Source organism: Squalius cephalus (assembly GCF_949319135.1).
Source record: "Squalius cephalus genome assembly, chromosome: 3".
NCBI classification, from domain to species: Eukaryota; Metazoa; Chordata; class Actinopteri; order Cypriniformes; family Leuciscidae; genus Squalius; species Squalius cephalus.
Window position 1 is genome coordinate 10,716,627 of NC_137124.1, and position 7,808 is coordinate 10,724,434.

A 7,808-nucleotide genomic window follows, 5' to 3' on the forward strand; every position below is an offset into this window, starting at 1 on the left:
CAGATAGAGAAAAGGCTGTATTAAACTACATCCTTGAATTAACCACATATTGATGCCCAAAAGCACACAGAAAGTATGATAAGTTATATATATATTCATAGCGAAAATGAACACATCCAGACCATATGCAACAGATATGCAAACTAGAATGCCAGTGATAATTACAAATGCCCTCTTTTTCTGATGGTGCATCCCTTCCTTCTGTGTTTCACCAGGACTTGGTCTCAATAGGATCTTGAGCACTCCTAGACTACAAGCAGTGATCATCAACAGGCTGATTGTGAGGGAGACAAGGTAGGCTGCAATCGGCGGATCTGGAAAGCTGAACACAAAAAATCCTCCATAAGACAAAGTCAGCATCCAGACCAGTCCAGCACTGATATATCTGTGCTTCACAAAGGCTGGGTTGCGGTACATCGCTGGATGAGCCACGGCTATGTAGCGCTCAACACAAATCAAACTATTCATAAAGGGACGTCCAACCATGTAGCTTCCAGAACAGAAAATAACAATGAACATTGTGTGTTGAGAGTTAAGAGCAAAACCAACCAGTATAATTACAAAAAGTATGACAGTCAAAAGTTCTAATACAGACAGGCTGACTGTAAAGATATCTGAGGTTGCCAGACTTCCCCCTTTTCTAATGTCACTTGTGCCCAGCCAGAGGACCCAGACGTGGATAGGCAGGATGATAAAGATCTGCAATGCTGTGACAGAAAGTCCAATGAAACTCCCTGGGTACGAGTCTGTGCATGAAAATGTAAGATGATCTGTTTGGTTCACGGAGACCGTCGTGTTCATCTTGCTTTTCAGTCAAAACAAGTGCAAATATCTAAAGAACATGAAGGACAACTGTGAAATGGTGCAATGAAGATTCATTTAAAAAATGAATAGACAGAAGAAAGTGCAGACTTCAGTGAAAACATACATTGATAGCAATAGTGACAGAATGTAGCTATTAGATTGTATACTGACCTGGTAGTGGACTGATAACTATTAGAGTGGATCCAAAGTTTTTCATGCAGTGTTTATCCCACCTGGGTGTGCATTACTTATATCAGCTGTGTGTCGGGATGAATTATATCTGGAAAACATGCAAATAGAAAGCAGACCTTTAATGATTGTGTTGTTTTTAGTAAAGTGTTTACACAGTTTACATCAGATTAAGAGAAGAGAGCTGAGTACTCCACTTTGCTCATTCTAGAATGTTATTTAGTCCCCATAGATCTGAACACACTTAATTAATGTAAGATACTGGCTGCGTCTGAAAACTGATAAATGCTGCCTTCGGAGGACACATTCCAAGGTCGGGAAGGCATCAAGGCACGTACAAATGCAATGTTAGTTTCACTTCCTGTGTCCTGAGACTTTCATCTGATTGATTTTTGAAGTCAGCACAGATGTATCCTTCTTCGGCTTTGATATCCCAGAATACTGTGCTTTCCCGTCTGTGACAGTTGAGCTAGAAAAATAAAGATGGCGTCTGAAAGTTGCGGCTGGTCGTCAGTTTGTGTGTAAATTTGATCAATGTTTTTGATCAATGTTTTCCACTTATGATGTCATTTCTAGCGAGAAATTACTATTTAAATATTTACTTAGTTTTCACCAAAGTTCGCTCTATTTTGCTGTAGATCATTAAACCGTAACACTGCCTCAGAAGTCTGTCCGAAATCAGTTTCGTGAGGTACCTTTGTGCGCAATCGCTGCCTGCAAAGTCATTGCCTGATAGGTCACTGCAAGTCACTGCCTACTTTTCGGATGCAGCCCATATCTAACCAGAGGCCACGACCATTAACCAAGCTGACCAACTTAACTACTTCTAATGGTCACTTTGTATAATCATGCCGTGGTTTCCCACATACACTTAGTTAGAATAATACAATAATTAGAGGTTGAGGCTCGCCCTATTTTGATTGGTCTAACAATGCTCTGTTGCTCTAAACAGAAAAACGATTATTAGCCTCTACAGTTCTAAGTTTACATTGACTAATGCCGATGTGTTAGTCGGATCTCTGAAATTTCAGTCTGTGTGCTCCTCTGCTCCACCTAAGCTGGATTTCAGTCCATTTACTAACCTGATCGTAGAATTGTGGTGTTATGGACTTAACATAATCTACAAGAGTTAATAATTTCAGAGTAAGTCAGAATAAATCCAAATGTAACAATTTATTATTATTAGTCAGGTAAATGTATCATGTCAATTACATAATCAATTCAAAGATAATCAATACAATACCCAGATAGCATGTAACCATTGAAACAATGTTGAGTCAGTGTTGATGCGTCAACGCTGATTACATTGAAATAACGTTAGAAAGTGATGTTGTTTTACCATCACTCTTGCACCCTCAGTTAATATTGAAATAATGTTCAGATTTCAACCACAAATCAATAGTGTTAATATTGCTTCAACATTAAAAAGTGATGTTGTTTTAACATAACTTTTGCACCCTCGGTTAATATTGAAATAATGTTCAGATTTCAATCACAAATCAATGGTGTTAATATTGCTTCAACATTACAAAGTGATGTTGTTTCAATGTCACTTTTGCACCCTCAGTTAATGTTGAATCAACATTACACTATGATTGATTCTACATCACCAATGCTGAATCAATACTGAAATTAACACAAATAATCGATGGTAATATTGAATCAACGTTACACTAAGATGTTGAATCTACATCACTGCTATTGAATCAACACTGAAATTAACTAAAATAAATCGATGGTAATATTGTTGAATCAACGTTACAGTATGATGTTGAATCTACATCACTGCTGTTGAATCAACACTGAAATTAACTTAAATAAATCAATGGTAATATTGTTGAATCAATGTTACACTATGATGTTGAATCTACATCACTGCTGTTGAATCAACACTGAAATTAACTAAAATAAATCGATGGTAATATTGTTGAATCAATGTTACACTATGATGTTGAATCTACATCACTGCTGTTGAATCAACACTGAAATTAACAGAAATAATCTTTGGTAATATGGTTTGATCAATGTTACAATGTGATGTTGATTCTAAATACATTTTGTTGAAACACTGAAAATACAACTGAAAAGGAATGTCAACCAATGTTGCCATCTGATGTACTAAGTTAATGTTGAAACAACATTAATATTTCAACTACACTTCAATGATGCGTCAACAAATTCCTGACCAAAAATTTGGCAAAAACCTTTTAAAATATAAATGACACATTTCCAGCAGTTGAGTTAATTTATTTTATTCAATCAATCAATGACAAAAATATATTAAAAGATCATTCTTTAAAAAAGAAAGGGGGAGAAATAGGACAAAAGCATTTCAACCTTTAAAAATAAAATTGGCTTCAGAAGTCTGATGTCATAACTACAGGTGCTCCAACGGTTCAGGTTTTTAAAAATCTGTCATACATCAGACTACTGCCTCTTTTCCTCTGGGTTCTCTGAAATCTGAAAAAGAAAGCATGATGTTACTCGAGAACAAGTCAATTCAGTTGCCACATTCAAGAATGTTAATATACTAAACACAATACAATTCGCTTTTTAAAAAAAGTTGCTGAACACAAAATATTCTAACTATGATTAAAGTATCGTTAAATTCTGATTATTTCATTTATTTTTTTTAAATCTATTAATGCTTCAATATAAAAAAAAATCACTACGGCAGGGGTGTCCGATTTTATCTCCAGCCCTAATTAAACACACCTGAAGCAGCTAATCAAGCTAATCAAGGTCATTGGGATCAATGGAAACTTCCAGGCAGGTGTTGGAGCTAAACTCATGACTTCATGAAGAGGAACAAACACCTATGGGCTATAGCCATTAACAATATCTCAGTTCAATTTCTGTGAAACTACATAGCATTCAAGTAACACGTTTATCTTGTAGAATAAAAGAACTTTGGTTTTAACAATGAAAATTTCTTTAAAGGGATGGTTCAGCCCAAAATGAAAATTCTGTCATCATTTACTCACCCTCAAGTTGTTCCAAACCTGTATGAGTTTCTTTCTTCTGTTGAACACAAAAGAAGATATTTTAAAGAATGTTGGTAACCAGAAAGTTGACGATGGCCATTGATTTCCATAGTAGAAAATAAATACCATGGAAGTCAATGGCTACCCTCAACTGTCTGGTTACCAACATTCTTCACTCTCTTCTTTTGTGTGCAGCAGAAGAAAGAAATTCATACAGGTTTGGAACAACTTGAGGATGAGTAAATAATGACAGAATTTTCATTTCGGGATGAACTATCCCTTTGAAGCTGCAGATTCACCTTATGTAGAACTTAATCTCTTCAAATATCACAAAATAAAATAGCCATGTCAGTCACTTTCTTAATAAACACAAGATGTTTTTTGTTATTGTGTTTCAGTGGAAATTTCTCAAATTTAATACAGATTCAGGAATATGAATGATTACCTGATTAAGCAGTGATAAGGCACAGGATATCATCAAGTCCCAGGTCAGGTGATTATGCTGTCGACAACAACTCGGTGTATAATCAATGTCAGCATTATCAGGAGGGGGGTGCTTTCTATTTATTTATTGTCCATCTTCGTCGGCCTTCATTCCTACTAAAGGAGCAATGTGCTCTGCATGCAAGCACTGATGGATGCAAGACATGGGCTATGTTTGCAGTGTAACTTTCTTGCTCATGTTCATGTCTTCTGCACTTCAAGAAATGTGTTAAATGACATTAGAACTTTATTCAGGAAATTCGTAATAAACTTTACTAAAGTAATGTGCATTTTTTAAGTATATAGATGCACCATTGTTTGAAACTGTGCTAGAGAAGTCATGTAAGTATGTCAGGTGCTTCAACAAACCAGACTTCTGTATAGGATGCACCTATGTTTTCTCTCTAATGAGGAAGCATTACACTACTGAGAAGTGCACATGAGAAGTGCACATGCAAAACCAAAATGGGTGTTTACCAATCAGTGGCCAATTTCAAACTGCAATAAATGTTTTTCAACCATTTTTCAACAGACTTGCTAAACCACCCCACCCCTAAACCAAGCCCCCACTGGATTAGAGCAAATCAGGTAAAGCGGTTGAAAATGCCCATTGTGGTTTGAAAACGCCCCACTGATAGACAAACACCCACTAGTGTTCTGCAGAGATACCTGCCTGTATGATCTTGTGCTCATCAACTACAAATCACTGTTAGTTCAATGTCACTGTCTCCACCCATGTGTGCTGTTGGCTTTCATCAAAATTTCAATGCTGATCCAACACACTTTAAACACTGAAATGTCAATCTCAACCAAAATTATGGTTTGGATCAAAACTCAACATTGTATTAATGTTCCCATGCTATCTGTGCGATTTATTTCAACACTTTACTTACTTGGAAAATTAATGTATGTTAGTAGATTTAGTAACAATAAATAAAATGCAAGTAAAAAGCATGCTAAAAACAGAAATACATTATATGCACCATTGTTTGAAACTCGGAGAGTTCATGCATGTCAAACACACAAGACTTCGGTATAGGATGCACCTTGTGTTTTCTCTCTAATAAGGAAGCATCAATTAACTACTGAGAAGCCCACATGCAAAACCAAAATGGGCGTATACCAATTAGTGCCAACTTTTAGTGCAAACTACAATTGGTTTTTCAAAAGACTTGCTAAAATCATGAGGGCCCACCCCTAAACCAAACCCCCAGTGTATTAGAACAAATGAGGTAACACCATTGAAAGTGCTCATAATGAACTGAAACGCCCCACTGATTGGGAAACACCCAGTAGTGTTTTGCACAGATACATGCCTGCAAGATCTTGTGCTCATAAACTAAGACTCAGTAGCCGCGTTTCCATTACAGATTTGCGCAAATGTTTTGCGCTATTATCTAAATATCGATAAAAAACTATTGCGAAATGACGGCGTTTCCATTAACCGATGTTATGCGACTAAAACGTATTTTTTTCTCTCGCGATAAGTCATTCCAAAAATCACGGCAACGGACGTTGGTTATAATATCACAGCCACCGCATTAGATATTATTATTATTATTAATGGAAGGAGACATGGCGTGTTATTCAAGCATTAATAACAGGGAAAGACCCCCGAACGACACATATAAGGAGTTTCTGGGTGTTTCGCCCTCATTTCTGCTCCGAGGATTTGATTGTGGCATTTCTTTGAGATTTAGAATCCAGTATTCCTATAGGCTAATTATTGTTTCTTTTATGAATTTAATAAAGAATTCTGTATTCTGTCCAAACGATCCATGTAGGCTACTTTTGTGTCTATTTGTTTTTCCTTTTTTAACCCCTAATTGAAAAACGAAAAATTAACGGTTGTTGTCTTTTTAAAACGCAAAGTTGAACACCAAAATTTTAATTTGAACTGGCTACACCAACTGCTGCGCTTTGTTTATGACTTTTTGCCCCTTTATAAAACATTTAAAATATTCACAAAATTAATATGGAAAACATGTCGATTTTACTGGTTTTCTAAGGCCAAATTAGAAACTGGAATTGATGTCTTTCCCGCAGTGCTGAATGAGAAGAGCCATTAATATAATTAATAAACTATTGTTTTCTAAGTGTCGGCTAAAATCACATCTCCATCTCCGCTGTTAAGCAGATGCGCTTTTAGAGAGAAATGCAACTTTCATACGGATTAGCCTACATAATCAGAAGGTATTAGCTTTCGATTCGAATTTGTTCGTTTTAAAGTGGACATTTCAAGCTTTAGCCTACATAGGCTATATTTTGTTTCAGTTCTCGCGCTCCAGTTTACGGAGATCATGAAAGTGCTGATTGTTTTCTTTTATTTTACAAAAGCACAGCGTTTTCTTGTTATTGTGAGTTTACACAAATAAAAGTGGTTGAGAATAATGTATTATTATTTTCTGTCTGACCAGAAATGATAGAGTATTTTAAGTTGTTTCCACTTTTGATAGGAAAATGCAAGTGTTCGCGATCGCGCCTCCGTGCCATACAGTGCGCGCTCCACGCTCAGCTTTGTTCCTTTTTTGCATAAAAGCGTCTTCTAAATATAGCCTATTAAATGTTATAATAAAATAATATAAAATTATTATTATTTGCGTAGCTATACATGGACTTCAAACACACTGCGTCTTCTAAGTCAGGTGACTGTAAATGCGCAAAAACTGTTTCCATTGCAGTTTTGCGAAATATTCCTTTTTCGAATTGCCTGAAAAACCACCTCATGAGAGCGTAAAAACTTTTTTGCGATAAATGGGAGTTTTTGCGAAATTGACGTGTTTCCATTAAGCGTATTTTCAATTCGCAATTTCAATTTGCGCAATTTGAAGGGTAATGGAAACGCGGCTACTGTTAGTTCAATGTCACTAGCCGCGTTTCCATTACCCTTCAAATTGCGCAAATTGAAATTGCGAATTAAAAATACGCTCAATGGAAACACGTCAATTTCGCAAAAACTCCCGTTTATCGCAAAAAAGTTTTTACGCTCTCATGAGGTGGTTTTTCAGGCAATTCGAAAAAGGAATATTTCGCAAAACTGCAATGGAAACAGTTTTTGCGCATTTACAGTCACCTGACTTAGAAGACGCGGTGTGTTTGAGGTCTATGTATAGCTACGCAAATAGGCCTAATAATTATTTTATATTATTTTATTTTAACATTTAATAGGCTATATTTAGAAGACGCTTTTATGCAAAAAAAAGAACAAAGCGTGAGGAGCGCGCACTGCATGGCACGGAGGCGCGGGCGTGAACACTTGCATTTTCCTATCAACAGTGGAAACAACTTAAAAATACTCTATCATTTCTGGTCATACAGAAAATAATAATACATTATTCTCAACTACTT